This window comes from Thamnophis sirtalis, unplaced genomic scaffold (assembly GCF_051295495.1).
Source record: "Thamnophis sirtalis isolate CommonGarterSnake01/CBP01778 unplaced genomic scaffold, rThaSir2_p1.2 scaffold_7, whole genome shotgun sequence".
NCBI classification, from domain to species: domain Eukaryota; kingdom Metazoa; phylum Chordata; class Lepidosauria; order Squamata; family Natricidae; genus Thamnophis; species Thamnophis sirtalis.
In genome coordinates, this window is record NW_028261387.1 from 13,543,985 (window position 1) to 13,564,467 (window position 20,483).

The following is a 20,483-nucleotide window of genomic DNA, read 5'->3' on the forward strand; positions in this document are numbered from 1 at the left end:
TCTGTAAGGATTTCAATTTGATTTCTAAAACAGACTTTAAGTGGGGTTTTTTTTTGTGGGGGTGTTTCATTGTTATCCATTTTGGATGTCCTCTGGGCAGAAATATGGTGTATAAATTGAAATTAAACAACAATAACCACTACCTCAATATGTCAGGAAATCATTTAGTAGCTACCATAACTGGAGAGAATTTGGAACCCATTGTTGGAAGTTACAACCCACCCCTCTTCTAGGAGAATGAAATATTTTAGGAAATATTAAAAGGACAGAATATTTCCCCTAAAAGGGAGGCAGAAACTCACTCACCCACCCCTTTGTCAATGGGCCATTAAGGCCTGGGCCAGTCCATCCTACATAACAAAGATCTACCCCAGTGGTGGGTTTCAAAAAATTTTCGAACCTACTCTGTGGGTGTGGCCTCCTTTGTGGGAGTGGCTTGCCGACCATGTGATGTGGTGAGAGTGACTTGCCGGCCATGTGTTCCCCCCCCCCCTCTCTCTCTCTCTCTCTCTCTCTCTCTCTCTCTCTCTCTCTCTCTCTCTCTCTCTCTCTCTCTCTCCTTCCTTTTGTCTCTCTGTCCCTTTTTCCTTTTTTTCTTTCATCTCTCTCTCACACTTTTTCTTTCTTTTTTCTTTTTTCTTTCTTTCTTCCTTTCTTTCTCTTTCTCTCTCTATGTGAGTGTGTGTGTGTGTGTGTGTGTGTGTGTGTGTCAGTGGTGGGTTTCAAATTTTTTTGGAACCTCTTCTGTAGGTGTGGCCTGCTTTCCGGGTCCACTGGTGGAACCTCTTCTAATCAGTTTGATAGATTTGATGAACCGGTTCTACCAAACTGTTGCGAACTGGCAGGAACCCACCTCTGGCTCATGGTGTCTTGCATTTTATGAAAACAGACAATCATCGTATGGCACATTCACAAGTGTAAAATTTAAAAGACCAGGATACCTGTTCCTTCAGATCTTATTCTGAGGTCTCGCTGATTAATCTAGTCAAGGAACATTACAATTATAAGTCCAAGAAGCTGTGAGTTAGAGACTGATTAAAAGTTAGCACACAATCATGCCCAATGTTTATGCATATTTAATTGTTGACTTTAATTCCTTTGGCTGTACTTTGCCCATTCTATTGTAGACCTCTCAAGCCCTGAAGTGCATGTTGGAGAAACTACAATAACTTCCCAAGATGGAGAAACTCAGCCTCAAATTGTCACGAGTGCCACGGGAGGACTACTTCATTAATCTGAGGGTCGCAACATGTAAACATTTTCATAAATTAATTCAAAAGTCTCAAGTGAATCAAAAATGAAGAAAATGAAGAGGATCACAAGATGATGTTCAACATAGGTTTATTAAATAAGCAAAACCTTTCTGCTAACCAGGGCTACTTGACATTCAGGGATGCAAAACAGCCATTTCACTTTGGCCGCATAGCTGACACTTTTTTTCCCTTTTTTAATTAATGAGAACACTCGTGTTTAGTTTTATTAGTGGACTGATAGATATTATTTTCCAAAAATCACATTTAAGTCTTAATCCTGCCTAAAACAATCCACCTCCTTGCTGAGTAGAAGGAGCTTTGCTTCAATTTACTTTCATGGTTTTTGCCCTTGATTGACATAAATCTTCCTCCCGCCTTCTATTTCTCCTTCCTTCCCTTCTGTGGCACTTCCTAATAGCTATAATGAGGATGTTCAGATGTGGTTTCTTGGGTCCTCACCCAATAGAATCACCCATAGCATTCTACCAATGAGAGTAATGCACACTTATCTACTTCCCTTCAGAATTAAGTATTTATTCATTTAATTTGTATCCTACCTTTATTATTTTCACAAATAACTCAAGGTGGTGAACATATCTACCAAACCTTTCTCTTCCTATTTTCCCTAACAGTAACCTTGTGGAGTGGGGTGAGTTGAGACAGGGATTGGTCCAAAATCATGCATCAGGCTTTCAAGCAGAGGTGGCATTCAGCAGGTTCTGACCAGTTCTGGAGAACTGGTAGTGGAAATTTTGAGTAGTTCGGAGAACCGGTAAATACAACCTCTGACTGGCCCCGCCCCCACCTATTCTCTGCCTCCCGAGTCCCAGCTGATCAGGAGGAAATGGGGATTTTGCAGTATCCTTTCCCTGCCACGCCCACCAAGCCACTCCCACCAAGAAACACTACACCCACCAAGACACAACCACAGAACTGGTAATAAAAAAAAATGAATCCCACCACTGCTTTCAAGGCTAAGGTAGGACTCTCCTCCTTCCAAGCTGGTGCCTTAACCACTAGACCAACCTGGCTCTCATATGTATGTCTGGGGCTAAGGCTGGGGTTGAGAATAGACAACTTGGTTCCTCCTCTACCCCCTTCCTCTTTCCAGGCAGTGTTCTTCAATGTTCTTCCTACACTGAAGGCTTTCATATTTTTCAAGTTCTATCCATGATTGAGCTTCTGACCTTCAGACAATCCTGCAGTTTAGGGTCAAAGGGTTTGAAGAACCACCGGTGTCCATGTTAAGATCTTTAATATAGAGCCTTCTGCAGGCATTCCCACTATCAGAAATTAAGGAAAGGATTATGAGAGCAAGAAAAAGAATGAGTATAGGGCCCCTGAAATGCACCCACTTGGTACCAGGAAATTCCTTTTCCATATATTGCCAATGTTTTGAGGTTGCATCTGAATGTTTTGATTTTATGAAATCAATGTTAAAAATGGTGTGTATATTTATATCTCCACTGCCATATAATTTTGGGGATGACTCAAAAGGGCCATGATCAGACCGCCTTTAAAAATGATAACTTAGGAAGAAATAGTCCTATTCATAACACAAGACAAGGGGCTTCTTGGTTTATAGCGCAGTTGGATCAACATTGATAGACAAAACCATAGAATATTGCTGGTGTTCATGTCTGTGATTTGTTAAACAGCAGCAGTAGGGTATTAAATCCTGGAAAATGCGTAAGCAACATTTTCCTGCATTCAGCTAAAGAGGATGTATTGGATACTCTGATAGCATAGCATTTCCGGGACTGTAGAGATTCTTGTTTTTTCACGAACTACAATCAGATGTTCCGTTTTGCGGCATTAAATGATATGAGTGCATGTGTTTTTGAGTGATATGTCAAGATATCATAATATAACACTGTACTGATAGGCATGCCGTGCTGATGTAATGTACTGGTTATTTTTTTTTTCCAGGGAAGGAAATAAACCAGGAGAGTGGAATGATTGCAGGCCTACAATGAAAAGGTGGCTTCCATCAGTGTATATTTTCAGTGGTGCGGTTCTGTATGTATTCATTCTTGGAAATTCTCACCCTTGATAAGTATGTCCTTTGATCATGAATGAAGAGAGATTTAAATAAGAGGATATTGAGAATGTACTTGACAGTTTTATTTATGGTTTTTTTTTTCTTTTGTAAAGAGTGGAAATCTGTGCTTTATTTAATGTAGTAACTGGTTGCTAAATAATGTAATTACTCTTTTCAGCTCAACAATATCCAACTAGGATGGCCAATGATTTTTATGGTCAATTTCAATTTCTTTCAATTTCTCCTCCATGAAGTTATTTAATCCCATTTTCCCATCACATCCTGAATTCTTTTTTAAAGAGAACTTAATTGTTGCCCATTTTCTTAATAGCATATACATGCATTCATTTTTTTGCAAAGGCTTTCAGTAATGTAACACATTTTTGAAAGCTCCCTCTGCATTTCTGCATTGACTTTTCCTCTTGCATCAATGCATTTTTTAACCTAAAGACCACAACACAAAATTGAGGGGAAATGTGAATGGTGAGAAATTATTTTCTTTAGGAAACTGCAGAATGCTGCAAATTCTCGTTAAATGGGAACAAAATAAAAGTGCAGTAAGATGTCAGTGAAAATATGTATTACAAAAAGGCAGTTAAGGAGGAAATATTTAATCTTTACTTACAGAAACGGGTCTTACCATCTTTCCGGTATGAAGGCTGGATCTTAGCCATTCTTTTCAGTTGATCTTTTTGTTAATTTACTTTTCCAGATGATTCATGCTAGAAAAGAATGGGACAGTGGACAAAGAAAATAGTAGATTTAGATTTAGATTTAAAGTTTATTTATATGCCGCCCTTTTCCCTGGGGGGACTCAGGGCGGCTTACAACTTAAAAGGGGGGGGGGAGACAAACTTTTAACATATAAGACAAATACATAATTAAAACACAACATTCATACTATTCGGGCAGGTTGCAGTCTTAACCCCAGGCCTGACGGGATAGCCAGGTTCTGAGGGCTGTGTGGAAGGTCTGGAGGGTGGTGAGGGTACGAATTTCCACGGGGAGATCGTTCCACAGGGTTGGAGTTGCCACCGAGAAGGCTCTCCTCCACATAGTTGCCAGTCGACATTGACCGGCAGATGGGACTCGGAGGAGGCCTAACCGGTGAGATCTAATAGGTCGTGTGGAGGTAATTGGCAGTAGGCGGTCTCTCAAGTATCCAGATCCACTACCATGGAGGGCTTTATGGGTGGCAAGTAGCACCTTGAAGCGTACCCGGAGATCGACAGGTAGCCAGTGCAGCTCGCGGAGGATAGGTGTTATGTGGGTGAAACGAGGTGCACCCACAATCGCTCGCGCGGCTGCATTCTGGACTAGCTGAAGTCGCCGAATACTCTTCAAGGGAGCTACCAGATATGATAATCAAATCCCAAAGTCATAATATACTTTCAAAAATTACAGTGATTGGTCATGGGCATCTGGAGTGGACAAGTGATGGAATGTCTGTCCCAGTATAGTGACACAAATCTGTTTCATTCTGTCTTCTTGCAATATAACCACCGAGTATGAAAAGGTAAGCCTTACTGTGTGATGTAACAACACGTTTTATCATTTTGCATCTTCTTGGCTAGTTCCAAGTCCCTCTCAATTGAGTTTGCATCTCAAATCATTTTCTTAGCTATCCAAGTAAGATCTGATGCTATTTCAGATGACCTTGGTTCTAAGGTCAAGAAATGGCACAACAATACCCATCCTCATCCCAAATGCCAGGGGCAGAGACCAAAATTTTATGAGAGATGAAAATGGTGCCACAAGGAAGAGTTATTTACCAAAGCCCCTGTAGGCAAGACAAGAAATAATAGATGGGAACTAACCAAGGAGAGACACAACCCTTGAACTAAGGAGAAAATTCCTAACAGAGAGAACAATTAGCCAGTGGAACAAATTGCCTTTGGAAGTTCTGGGTGCTTTATCAACTGGTCAGCCATTTATCATAAATAATACAGGTCTCCTGCGAGAGCAGGGGGTTGGACTAGAAGACCTGCAAGTTCCCTTCCAAATCTGTTACTGTCACTGTATTTGTTGCCATCTGTCCACCACTTTGGCACTTCAATGAATAAATGTTGTACCATTTGCTTTAAGCAGCGGGTAGCTACTGGGCGTGGGGTTGAAGGTGCCCATGAGGCGAGGTGAAAATAATTTTAGATTTACTAAGTTGGAATGCAAATGTTAATGCTGATCAGCCAACTTACAAACAAACAAACTCAAGAATGAAACTCATGCCCAGCTTGAAGTCATGAAATACCCAGTGGCACGTTCTGTTCCAGACTGCGAGAGATAAAAGTACAGCAGTGCATATTGGTTAGTCTAATTTATTCAGCTTCATTGCAATCTTGCAACCTTGTGTTTGATTTTCTTATAAACTAGTAATTTCCTGAATGAACTTAATACTGCCACAGTCACTAGTAACTCTGCCTTATAGAGAAGGGTTTTTTTTTTATTGTTGTGTATGCAACTAAATTGAAATATCTTTCACTTGAAATATTGACTTTAATATCTCATTTGAAAAATTCATGAAGCCTTTGATGTTAAATCCATACTCAATTTAGCCAAATGCCATTAGAATATGCAATATGCCTGAATATGGAAAGCATTATTGTCTGTATTTTTGCAGAAGAATTACATTTTATGAGTTTAGCATCAGGATCATTCTTGGACTTGGGCACAGGAGGAAAAGAAAAAGAAAGGCCGTGCATTAGAAAGAAAATGAAAAGTGGTATTGATTAGGCCCCATTTACTCTCTCTTTGCTTCAGTTCCTAAATGTATGGAAATCAGGGTTGTGCCACTGTGAGTAACAATGCTGTGTAATGAATGGAGCAATCGTTGGAAAATTAATGTAAGCTAGGATGAGGGTGCACAGATGTTGCTCCTAGTAACTGTCATCTCTTTTCTTTTACAACTCCATTTACGTACTTCTCTCCATTTTCTAATAGTATCAGAATGGTAACATGACAATAGTTAATGATTTCATAAAATACCTAATGTAAGGCCGTAGAACTTTAATTGAAACTATAGCTAGAATATATTTGATTTCCTGAGTGAATCGCAATAAGAGAAAGTACCACCCTGTTCGGTAGAAATCTTGGGATGGGAATTACAAAGCTAGCTGAACTTAGTCTTTCAGCCTATAACAATAATAAATGCATTATTACTGGGGAAGAAACCCATAATCATTGTATTATTGAAAAAATATCACATTGGCAAATATTGCAAAGTGTTCTGAGTGCTAATAGGCCTCTTTCCTCTCATTATTGATGACATATTGCAAAGTCAGCAGATACACCTTTTCTAACAATAATAGGAGCAGCAGTTGTATGTGATTTTTTTTATTAGTTGTGAGACAGATGTCACTGTCCAAGTTTTCTTTAGCAGAGACATCAGATGAGATAGCATTGGTGTCCTTTTGGCATAACATGTCTCAAATGGGCATGTGCATGCTGGCCAGCTGATTTCAGCCTTCTTATAAGGCTATTTTTCACCCTTCAGAGACTTCCTTGAAGCCTCCGGAGCACGAAAAACCGGCCCTACGGTTTTCAGGAATGTACTTCTGGTTTGCTCGTAGGGCCAATTTTAGTCCTCTGGAGTGTTCAGGAGCCTTCAGGAGGCTTCCCTGAAGGCTCTAGAGGGCAAAAATGACCCTACGAGCAAACTGGAAGTCACTTCTGGGTTGCCCATAAGCCCCGTTTTAGCCCTCGAGAGCCTTCAGGGGCCTTCAGGAGGCTTCCCTGAAGGCTCTGGAGGGCAAAAAATGATTTTACGAACTCATAGAGTCATTTTTTTGCCCTCTGGAGCCTTCAGAGAAGCCCCCTGAAGGCCCCTGAAGGCTCTGGAGGGCTAAAATGGGCCCTATGAGCAAACTGGAAGTCTGTTCCCAAACTTCTGGTTTGCCTGTAGGGATGCTTTTTCATACTCTGGAAGCTTCAGGGAAGCTCCTGAAGCCTCTGGAGGGCCTCCTGGGGAGAAGGGAGGCTGTTTTTGGTCTCCCCAGGCTCCTATAAAGCCTCTAGAGCCTGGGGAGGGCAAAAAAAGCATGCCAAAAATGGGGGGAGCACTGGACGTGTGTGCATGCACACTGGGGTCATGCACATAGCATTATGGGTATGGCATACCCATGCATGAGCCCCCTGCACTCCCCCGCTTTTGGCATGCAAGCCACAAAAGGTTTGCCATCACTGTTCTGTTGTGGCCCAGCAGGATCCGTTTGAGCTGCTGATGCACTCGGATAGCGAGGAACCCTATGAATCTGCTATGGAAGATGTGGAGGACCCTGGGCAGGGTTCAGATTCAGAGCAGGGACCAGAGAGGCTGATTGGCCACCAGGAGGCGTCTGAGGCATGGAACAGTGGGGAAGATCAAAGGCAGTTTGTCCCTGACACCGGACAGAGAAGGGCGGAGAAATGGAAGCAGCAGCTGCGGAGGCAGACTCATAAGAGATAATCAAGCCCAGGTGGTTGTGGCTTGGCCCCTCCTAAGAGAGAATATAGGTGAGAAATTGGGAGGAGTCCTTTTGCAGGATACAACCGTTCGTAACAGTCTTGAGGCACTCTTGTCTGGTCTGTTTTGTATTTCCGTTCTGTTTGGTTTGGGTTGCTGCCAAGCCTTCTTGCATGAAAGTGTTGTTTGGGCTTTCAGCCAATGGAGTTGTAATTCCTGTGATTCAAGAGTGACAAATAGCCAAACCTGTGTCTACATTACTCACATACCGGAAACGGGGGTTCAGAACACTGTTCTATGACTTCTGTCTTTATCTAAAGCAGCATTGGATGAAGTTATTCCATCACTCACCTCTCTTGCCAGTGGAAACAATTGGATCATGCCCCCTCCCTGTCACACACACACACACAGGTATGGCAAGACCCAGATCGGGACTCAACAATATGTTTCCTTTAGTAACTTGGGACCAATCTAATGGCTGAGACATAAAAAACCCCATACTTTGAACTCACTTGGTTAATCTCAGAAGGAGAAAGGGGCATGTTGGTAGCATAAGCAGGTGAAAACTATGTCAGGTTCTGTTCAGATGAAGAACACAAACAAGATGACTAAAGTGGTAGTTCGTGGTAAGTGTAATCTTTATAAGTCTGTTCTGGTACTTCTAACCATCACACAATGTAAATCACGAGTGAAATAAAGTCAAGTCTGTAATTCTGTACTTCCCTCCACCATTTAAACCAGGGGTAGTCAACCTTTTTATATCTACCTCCCACTTTTGTATTTCTGGTAGTATTAAAATTTTCTAACCGCCCACCGGTTCCACAGTAATGGTGATTTATAAAGTAAGGAAGTAACTTTACTTTATAAAATTTATAAAGCAGAGTTACAGCAAACCCCTACCGCCCACCATGAAAGCTGGAACGCCCACTAGTGGGCGGTAGGGACCAGGTTGACTACCACTGATTTAAACACTCCTGTGCCCCACCCTCCTGTGTCCCGCCCTCACCTACGAGCATGCAATACATCCAATATACTCCGATGACATGACAGACCATGCTGGTTTACATTGCCACGTATGCACTGGTGCTGCTCCATATCAATGTCACTGCAAGGTCACTGTGCATGTGCCAGGCTGCTATCAGCTGGGAGATGGCACTGATATAGCGCTCATGTCCAAGGATATGGCGGGGAAAGATCCAAAGGTCCTTCAAGGTCTTTCCCTTGGCGCAGCAGGGAAACAAGTGTGGCACAGCAGCAATCCAAGTCATGAAACGCCCCAGTCGTGAACCTCCCCACCAGCGGAATGGCAGCCCCGAGCCGTTGAGAGTGCCGGTGCTGATACCCTACTTGACAATGTAATTAGGCTCCCAATTGGATGCCTTCTGGATGAGTTTATCAAGACACAAAAAAAGCAGTCTCTTCCGATTGCTCAGTAGCACCGTCTTCTGTTCTGTCTGTAAGAAACAAAGATTTCATCAGTAATAGAGCCAAGGAAGAAGAATGATTACTTATCTCTCTGAGGGAAAAAAAAAAAGACGTAGATGCTTAGGCTGAAAAGTAATCTCTCTCAGGAAGGAAGCAGAGCTAACTTTTGAGTAAACACAGTTTCAGCTTTTCATCCAATGTCAGAACAGTGACAAGCAATCCAGGGACGTGGATGCGCCTGAAATCTCCAGAAACTTCTATGCCATCCCACATTACTTTTCTATTGTGGCTCTCACCATCATCTCTTCCAGAAACCTTTATAATTGGGCAGGTTATCAATTGACAGTGAAAAGAAAGATTATAATTTGTGGGACTGTTGTGCTTTGTTATTAAGCATAAGAAATGTTTGCATCTATTAATTTATTTAACGGGAGAGAAAATGATCCTTCCCGCCTCATTGTTGCAATTCTATCTATTGATATATAAGGATGACCAAATATTGGTCACCAAAGCAAGGATGTTCAAGGGTCACTTGTTTATTATCGAGGTTATATGTTTTCCCTTATTCCCTTATCTGGGTTATATGTTTTCCTTTATTGCTAGATCAGGATGAAATCTGCAGGCGTTCAAAACATGAGAGGGGAAATTAAGCTCAATTATATAAAAATCAGCACAGCGTTTTTCAGATGATATGGCATTTTAACCAGAACAAACACTTGCTCAAATTATTTCATAGAACTCTCAGTAATCTTCAACTGCTCATTTTAACTATTCCTAGTTCCTTTTATTATTCAGCCTCTGTCCCACATATTTCTCTGTATCCTTGGGGCAAAATGCATGCAAGATATTCTGTTTACATCCAAGATGCAGAACTCCCAAATTCTCAGAGGCACATTTATTAATATTTATTATATTTATATGCTGCTTATCCTGCAATCCAAAGTTATGAATCAGACCAGATGGTTTAGGTAACTCCATCCTGCCTTAACACTGAAAAGGACTCTCAAAGGAAATTTGTTGGGGACAAGGAAGAAATGAGCAGGGAGTGTTTTGAACCTAGTTTTTCCTAAGTCCCTTAGAAATATGGTTCCAAAAGCAAAAAAAAAAAAAAAGTTGCCCAACTCCACCATTGCTACATTGGTAGCAAGAATAAGGATTCATAAAGCTTTTAAAATTGGAACTGCAACGTCTCTTTGAACCAGAGGTGGGTTCCTACCAGTTTGGACTGGTTCAGCCAAGTAGGTAGTAACTCAGCCAGCCACACCCCTGAACCGGTTATATCGGTGGTGGTTATGCTGCTGTCATCTTGTTTTTTTGGTTTCTGTGCATGTGCAGAAGCATTTTTTTACTACTGGCATGCGTGCGTAGTGTGCATCAAGTGTGCGTGCCCCCAAAGCATGTATGTGGGCAAAGTGCCTCTCCGAGCAAACTGGCAGTAGCAGAAGCTTCCAACCCCATAATACTATGAAATGCCCTTTTACTGAGCCTTGATCTTGGCCAATCTCAGAAAGCTAAGTATAGTCAGAACTGGTTATTGTGATCCAGTGGTGGGTTGCAGCCGGACCGGAGCATACCGCAGCCAGCCTGCCCGGAGCACCGGGTACCATTCTAATATGATACTACTCTCTACTTTCCCTTCCTCTCTCAGAATGATCTTAAGTAGAGGACTTCTTGTATATTTTATGACTCAACAACAAATAACACATACATTGTTTGCAAGTTAATATGAAGTTGCATTGCAATAACTTTATAATTGCAAAGTTCAGTGAAAGATATTTGGAGAGAGTCTGAGAACAGGATTTGGTCCCATGGACCACTCTTAACGCCAGGAATAAGCCATGGAAACAATGATAATTGAACCAACAGCATTCTTGATAAAGGAGAGAAATACCTATCGACAGCTGGGTTATTGGATATTTTTAATCTTAAAGGACCTTAAGAAAGTCAACGATGGGTGAAATTTTAGCACACCCACAAGCCCCACACCATTCCGTGCATGTCCCTGTAGTATCTTGAAGCTTCTTAGCAATGAAAAACAAATTATATGAGATGGATGTATGAAGTTGTTACAGTGGTCAGCCTAGGGATTTCAGATTTTTTTTCTTTTTTTACAAAGCCTGACTTATTGGTCATTGGAACTGTGCCTAGTCATACTACCTTCTCCTATTTCTGGCCTGATCTGCATGCTTATGAGATCTCTAATTCCATGGGTTGAAAGTTGATATTTGGGTCTATGCTGAGGATTTTGTTTCATCAGTGCTGTAATCAGGATAGTTTATGAATGTTAGAAACATTACGTTTTACAAATAATTAGTAGCGGCAGTATGAACACTGCTGCTACAATACTAAGCATGGTTTTCAGCTCTGACATCTAGGGAAAAAAAATGTAAGCGAACTAATGTACATATTCTATATATAGTTGATGTATGCTGCTGAATCTGATGAATGACAACTTATTAGATAAATACATTTTGCAGTGCTTGGAGACTTTGCTAGCAAGTGCTTTGCATATTTCGTTACTCTACTGTGAATTTGAGTTGAAAACCCAGAGAATATGCCGAGTAATGAACAACAGTGGAAATAATGCAGTAGTCTTTGAAACGAAGCAAGCCAATAAACTATCCTAAGGGAGTAATCATAGAAATGCATGCTTTCTGCATGTATGTTCAAATAAAAGTCTTCTGTGCACATTTTTCTTTTGGAAATTAATTTGAGATTTGATTCATAGCTACTTCTACTTTCCTAAATTGCTGTTTTTCATTTTTTTTATTTTTTAAAAATGACTATTACACCAGGTTGGTCAGTCTGAGACAACCTCATAAAATGAGATGGTATATCCAGACCTCTGTTATTAAAGAAATTGGTTTTCTTTCTTGATTTCATGTCACTGTAGTTCAGCCATTCATTTGTCCAATAAACAGTTTGGTATGTTCTGGGAAATAATGAATATTGATCAACCAATCGATTACTTATTAAGAAACAGACTAAGGGAAATTGTTTATCCAATCAATTTTAATTTTTGATTTGTTATTTATATTTTCCAATTTAATCCTCCCCTTCCTCAGGCTCTGGAGCCACTAAGCAAATCAGGGGTGAAGGCGTAGTGGGAGAAAAAAAGAAAGATTGTCTAAAACTTGAGGGGGAGAGAGCACAAAAGCCAATATGCTCATTATAGATCATGCTGGTTTTGCTTGCAACAGGCCACATTAAGAAAAATTGTGACTGAAAAGCGTGGAAATATTACCTCATGCACCTGTGGCTATTGGACTGAAATGTTAACTTATTAATAGGATTTCTTAGGCTGGATGATTACTGTTTCTGACATCATTCAGCCCTGACACTTAAACCTCAGCCAAACGCCAAAGGTACAAACTCATCCATCATGGTCTGTCATGCCCTCTGTCACATTCATAACATCCTTTCTGAAGAACCCAACCATAGCCAGGTCTGGAAAGATGGAGTGAAGCTCTGAAAACATTGTTCATTAAATTAGGCAGATCATGGGTTCTGGGGGAACAGGTTCATCTCTAGATATCTTGTAGAGAAGGGAGTCTCCAAATGTTGGATTCATCTTTTTGTGTATTCGAGTCAATCTTGATTCCTGATTACTAACTGGACAAGTACCGGCAATTTTCTTGGCAAGATATCAGGAATGGTTTGCCATTGCCTGCTTCCCAGGCTGGGGTGCATCGTGGGTGCATCGTGGGTTTCCCAGGTAGGGGTCATGACTACTGGTTCACTTGTGGGTGTGTCATGCGCATGCGCAATGCAATAAAATGCTCTGTGCATGCGCAGAAGCCAAGAACAAGATGGCAGCATCTATGGTGCTGTTCAGAGAAACTCAGTTCAGGAGTGTAGCAGGCCTGGGTCACTGCCGGTTCCAGCGACCCAGGCTGCCAAACCACTACTGGTTTGGCCAAACCAGTCCAAACCGGGAGGAACCCACCACTGTTCCCAGGGTTGAGAGAGAGTAACTGGCCTGAGGTCACCTAGCTGGACTTGTGCCTATGGTGCACTAGAACTTATGGTCTCCCATTTTACAGCCTGGTGCCTTCACCACTACCCCAAACTAGCTGTCCCATGAATATCATAGAGAATGTAAAATGGAAGCTTTTCTGAAATCTGAAACAAAAATGGAGAACAAAGAGAAATTTTCTGAGCACTTCAGAAAACACTTCTTTTTTCTCAACTGTTTCATAACCAACTGTTCTGACCCCCTCCTCCATCCAGTAATGAATGCCGAGACAAGCTTAACTGGAATGTCACAGCACTTTATTAGCAAGAAACCAAAACCTTGGTGGCTGAAAGCCAAGCATAACAAACAGATAAGAACCTCGGCAGCAACTCAGACTTCGACAGATAACAGCTTCTCCAGCGTTAGGAATGATGTTGAATCCTGCAAAACCAGGCTCCTCCCAGTCTCTCTTTAAATACTATCTTGAGAAGAGCCTAATTACAATCACCTGGTTCCAATTATATTTGGAAAAGCTGTCAAGACCTGGCTATTCCGGCAGGCCTGGGGCTGTTGACCTCATTGTTGAGGTCCAGCCCCGCCTGAAATGAATGTATCTGTGTTTTTTTTTAACTTGTCTATTTTTATTTTTATTTTATTTTATTTCCCCTCTCTGTAAGCCGCCTGGAGTCCTCCGGGATTGGGCGGCCTATAAATAAAATTAACCTTGAAACTTGAAACTTTGGTAACTGCGTAGCTGCTTTCTACATCTATCTGCCCGGCGTTGCCGGGCATCCAGGAACAACTCCCTTGGCTCCTCCCCACTGCTCCAATGCATGATGTCCGGATCACACTCCCTTGTCTCCTCCCCACTGGTCCAAGGCTCAGGCGACTCCTGGTGGCCAACCAGCCTCTCTGAGCCCTGCTCGGAGTCAGAATCCAGTCCAAGGTCCTCCACATCCTCCAGAGCCGACTCATAGGGCCTCTCGCTGTCGGAGTCTGGTGGCAGCTCCAACGGTTCCTGCTGGGCCACAACAATCAACATACACAGGAGACAAGTGAGTATGCTTTTAAATATAATCAGCCCTACTGTTACTTTAAGAAATTTGGAATACATATGGGGGAGAAAAGTAAAAAAATGAAAGGAATCAATATCGGAAATGATAGAAAGGAATTGATATTGAAAATGAAAGAAAGGGATATCGGGACCTGTAAAATTAAACAGGTACTTTGTTAAATGTAAAGCTAATAAGGATATATAAGTTGTACAATTCTTAAGATCATACGGTAGGTGCTCTGCATACTTTGCCAATTATATCCATAAATGAAATTCCAGACTGATTATAAGCATTGCCAATAACATTAGATCTGGCCATACTATTAGAAAATGTGAAGACGGTATCTCAAGTACTGTAGTTAATTCTGATGGAAGAGAAAGGAGATACATGAGAATGGAGTTGTGCACTATTCAATTTGGTGTGCTGTCGAAAAGTGTGGGAGAAAATTGCTATTGTCAATGTTGAAGGAATATTCACCTACAATTCCACACACATTTTGTACATGAAATGAAACAAACAAAGGAAACAAGTGCAGTTTTGTTCTTTGTCACACACAGTGAAATGTTTGACCACTTCTGAATTTATGCAAAGTCTCTACCTCAAGTCTGATTTCCCTTTATTTATTGCAAAAATCATCAGACATATAAACGTAACCAATTGCATTAACGGCATTTGTAGAGTCATTCAGTGTGTCATGTGACAAATTATGAAACGTTCCTGGAGCCATATAAGATGAAGCACAAAGCTAGTATAAATCCAGAGACAGATAACATTATGATAATGATTGTGTATTGCCACAATCACAGCCTGAACTGGCAGTGTGGCTGCATTTCACCGATAGTTACAGTATGAATTAATTTTGTATTTGTCACTGAATGGATGCTAAAATAAAGTACAACAGTGATTTGAACGGGATATCTTATTTCTTTATTTCAGGAGGTATTTCGCAACTTTTAAAAAATGTAAATAACCTTTTAAAGTTATCATGATTACACAATTCCCTCACTTCTGCAGCACGTCAGAATGGATTCTCTTTAGCCACATTCTCAGCAAACCTCCTCTATCTTGTGCATTGACTAAAGGTGATCAGAAACCCAAAATAGCACAATTAAATGTCTCTATCACATTTAATGGGGCTGTTTTTCTGTCCTCCATCGATCCATCAATCTACCTACAGTACAAAAAGTCATGTTTCATTTTAGAGGATATATAGTTCTCTGGTTCCAATTAGATTATTCCTCTAGATAAGTGGAGGGGGGGGGGAGTGGAGGAAGCCCTACACAAATTGAACTTTTTCCTGATAGAGAAGCATTTTTTTTTCATTGCCATTTGGCTGTGTATAAGTGAAAGATAAAATGTTACAGCCTCCCCCAGTGATTAATTAACTCTTATTCAGCTATTAATGCTAAGGTTATTCTTTTTGGCTTATGGTCATGTTTTAGAATTTTCTCTTTATATACTTTTAATTTCTGCTCACTTTCCCTATTTTTAAGGGCTTGCTGTTTTGCTTTATCTGGACACACACCCACACACAAAATCTGTGGATGGAATTTGACCACAAGGTAATGTATTGAAATTTACTTTGCCTATTGCAAATATGTTAATGTATGCAAGTTTTCTTTATTGATCTCCCACTTTAGTGGACTTCTGTATATGAAAGCAGGGTAACTTCTCACAGTTCAAAACAGATTAATCTCTTTAAAGCAGTGGTTCCCAATGTGGGGCCCACACCCCACAGGGGGGCAATTTGATTTTTAATGGGGACAATTTGAACCTTGTTTAAACCAAGTTAATGGCCTTTTAGGCTTCCTCCTCAAGGGTAGAGTTTACTTTTTGAGTAAAGTAAGAATTATACGTCAGGGTATATTTGCATTTACAGTGATGATAACATATACTTGGAGTTATAGTCAAAATGTGAAAGTAGTTGTGGATGGATGGATGGATGGATGGATAGATGGATGGATGGATGGATGGATATATACCCTTTGCAGCTCTTCTGCGAAGGCTGTCCACAAGGACTTCAACTCTTCTGGGAAGGCTGTCCACAAGGTTTGGGAGTGTGTTTATGTGAGGTCACACACTGATGTTGGATGAGTTTACGTGGCCTACCACTTCGTAGCTGAGTTGCTGTCATTCCCAAACACTTCCACATTCTTATAATACAGCTGACCATTGACTGTGGAATATTTAGGAGCAAGGAAATTTCACGACTGGATTTGTTGCACAGGTGGCATCCTATCACAGTTCCACGCTGAAATCACTGAGCTCCTGAGAGTGACCCCTTCTTTCACAAATGTTTGTAAAAACAGTCTGCCTGCCTAGGTACTTGATTTTATACACCTGTGGCCATTGAAGTGATTGGAACATCTGATTCTGATTATTTGGATGGGTGAGAGAATACTTTTGGCAATATAGTGTGTGTGTGTGTGTGTGTGTGTGTGTGTGTGTATGCTGGTCTTGTTGCATTCGGGTCTTTTCCCATGTAAGATTATACCTATATACCTATATACCTATATACCTATATACCTATATACCTATATACCTATATACCTATATACCTATATACCTATATACCTATATACCTATATACCTATATACATATACATATACATACACACACACACATACATACATACATACATACATACACACACTGTTAAATTATATTGAAATGAATTATACTATTTAAAACATATTGAATGGAGTGAAATATGGTTTGTAGTTTTTGCTGTCCTTGAATCAGTTGTTTATCCTATTAAATATTACCTGATTTTCTGTAATTCTCAGAACGAGAATAGGTTTTTTTTAAAAAAAAAATTAGGGTTATAATTACCAATCGAGGTTTGAGAGAACTGTTGACAAATAGACATCATACAGGGATGAATTCAATTTTCACTAAAGATTCAATTTCAGATATTCCCTAATTTCTCTGAAATTTTACTTCAAGCAAAAAACACCAGCTCCCACTCTCCACATGTTGGTGGAATTTCCCTAACTTTATTGAAATGATTTTAGCTTTCCTTAAATGCCACAGATAGTTTACCTGAAGAGGATCATTTGTGCTTCCTCTTGAATTCCGTTTTACACAAAATTCAATGGCAGCTGTAAAATATACTGTGTGGTTATTACGCTACCATATAATCTTTAATCAGAGTGCGTGTGTGAGAGAGAAGGGGGAAGGGAGTGCAAATTTATTATATTAATAATGGCTGCTGGGACTTTCTTTTCTTTTAAATATATTTATATAAACTAATCTGTTCTTGATGAGTGCACTCACATAGAACTAATAGGAGTTCAGTGTACTAGACTCTGTGGGATGACCAGATTCCACAAATGGATGACACAACTCTGCTATTATTTTGTTGCTGCGCTTTCTATAGTCTCATATTTCCTACAGCATTCTAATCTTCTTCAGATGAGTGGAATTGCATCCCTTTTTTGCTTGACATCCAGAGAAAAACACCAAGCTGTCCAGAAAACAGAATGCCATTTTATTGCTCTGTTGAAATTCCTCATGAGATGGACAAAAAAAACATCAGGAGACTTCTAGAACCTTCTCATTATTTTTATTGACACTCTTAAATAGATAAGATAGTTTAAACTGCATTTCCTTCCATTCAGAATTTTTATTTTTTTAAAAAAATCTGATACTTAAAAAAATCCCTAAAGGGGTTTTGGGAAAGAAGAGTTGTTAATACTCTTTGAGGTAATCAACTTTTCTGATAAATGCTCCTGTGTTACTTAACTATCTCTCCATTCTAAATATCATTTTATCTTTCATGTCTGTCGGTGAAAATAAATTTGGCTTACAAATTCCTTCAACCATTTTTTCATATGTTTTTGTCTCCAGCCTTTAATAATCTTAGTTGCTTTTGTTTGAACTTTTTCCGAAGTCTCAAAATCTTTTTTTTAAATGTGGTGACCAAAACCGGATGCAGTATTCCAGCGATGGCCTTACTAAGGCTTTATAAAGTGGTTCTAATACTTCACATGATTTTGATCTGTGGAACGATCTACCCGCAGAGATCCGGACCCTTCCCACTCTCTCGGCCTTCCGAAAAGCCACTAAAACCTGGCTGTTCCAGCAGGCCTGGGGCTGTTGACCCCATGAATGAGGTCCAGCCCCATTTAAGTTTTGAGTGTATGGTGTGTTGTTTTAAATCTGTTTTCTCTTTTCCCTATATTTTAGTTTTATTTTATTCTTGTATTTGTAAGCCGCCCGGAGTCCTACGGGATTGGGCGGCATATAAATTTATTAAATTACAATTATTAAATTACAATTGATTGTATGCCTCTGTTTATACAACCAAATATATTATATTAGCTCTTTTGGCTGCTGATTGTTCACGAGGACACCAAGATCCCTCTCACAGTTACTGCTTTTGAGCCAGGTTTGGCCTACTCTATACTTATATCTTTGGTTTTTTCTGCCTAGGTGTAAAACCTTGCTTTTCTCCACATTAAATTCGATGTTGTTGGATAGGGCCATTGTTCAATTCTGTCAAGATCTTTCTGGATTCTGAGCTTGTCTTCTGGTTTGATGGCTATTCCTGCCAGCTTAGTGTCATCTGCAAATTTGATGAGTTGCCTTTCTATTCCCTCATCTAAGTCCTTTATGAAGATATTGAAGAGTACTGGCCCTAAGATGGAACCTTGTGGTACTCTCCTTACTTCCCTTCATGTAAATGTAGTCTCATTAAGGACTACTTATGGAATGAGGTTTGTCAGCCAGTTACAAATCCATCTGGTTCTGATACTGTCTATCCCACATTTTTCTAGTTCACCAAGAAGTAGGTTGTGATCTACTTTGTCAAATGCCTTGCTGAAATCCACAGCACTTTGCTGGTTTATTAATTTAGTCTGTCCAAAAATGAAATAAGATTGGTTTGGCATGATCTGGCTTGCGCTGGCTACCTGTTGATCTCCGGGTGCGCTTCAAGGTGCTACTCACCACCTATAAAGCCCTCCATGGTAGTGGATCTGCGTACTTGAGAGACCGCCTCCTGCCAATTACCTCCCTGCGACCTATAAGATCACATAGATTGGGCCTCCTCCGAATACCATCCGCCAGTCAGTTTCGGCTGGCAACTACACGGAGGAGGGCCTTTTCAGTAGCAGCTCCGACCCTTTGGAACGATCTCCCCATGGAGATTCGTACCCTCACCACCGTCCAGACCTTCCGCACAGCCCTCAAGACCTGGCTATCCCGTCAGGCCTGGGGATAAGATCACAATCTGTCCCCACCCGAATGAAGAATGAATGTTGTGTACTATTTTACTCTTATGTATTGTTTTATGTTTATTGTTTATACCCCCCCTCCCTATTTTATGTAAGCCGCCCTGAGTCCCCGCGGGGAAAAGGGCAGCCTATAAATATTAATAAAATACCTAAAAATACCTAAAATCTGTTTTTAACAAAACTGTGCTGGCTACTAGTTATAACTTTATTGGTTTCTAGATGTTCACAGATCTGTTTTTTGCTCATTTTTTGTGATGTTTTCACTCTTAATAGGCACATCTGCATTCCAATTAAACATTTCTAGGCACCTGTTGCTTTAGTTGTTATTCTCTGTAATGTATTACCAGGGATATATAGTACTAACAAATGCATGTTATTATTTGAGGTACTACTGACTGCGAAAGAACTAATTAGTTCTTTCTTCACCTTGCATACTTTATTTTAGAAAGATGAAGCTGAGTTGCCATTTACATGCTGGGCAGTTCCTCCTATACAGATTTTGCATCCTATAAAACACACTATATAAAGTTGTTTTTAAAGGAAAGTTGGTTCCCTTCAAAGAGAAACAGTTGTCTGAAGCTTCAGTTTCTTAACATGGCACTCAAAATTTAGTAGCCTGCTTTTATTGGAATGCTGCTCAATTTAAATAATGAAGTCTGATGGGAAATATTGTGAAGTGCCTCAAATCTTAATGCAATCTAGGAACTTGAAAACTCCACATTAGTTCACGGATAGGGAAAAAGAACTGTCTTGTTTGCTGGGCTGGCTCATCTTTGAACTCTGAAATCTTAGATCTTGCACTATATGAATTCAGGAGTTCTCTTTCTCTGTTGCAGTGATAAATCCTACTATTCTTTTAATTTATGGATCCCTGCTTGGAGTTGTGCAAATTATCTGGAGAATTGTCCACTAATAGAGTGTAGTACTGAAGCACACTCTTCAGAATGCAAGAAGTCGGCATCTGTTGAGGGTGGGTTAGCAAGCTAATTAGGTAGAAATATTCCCTAGTGTAACAAATCGAGAGCAATTTAAAGTATAGGGAGAACGATGTATGCCTATTCACATGCATGGTGACAAA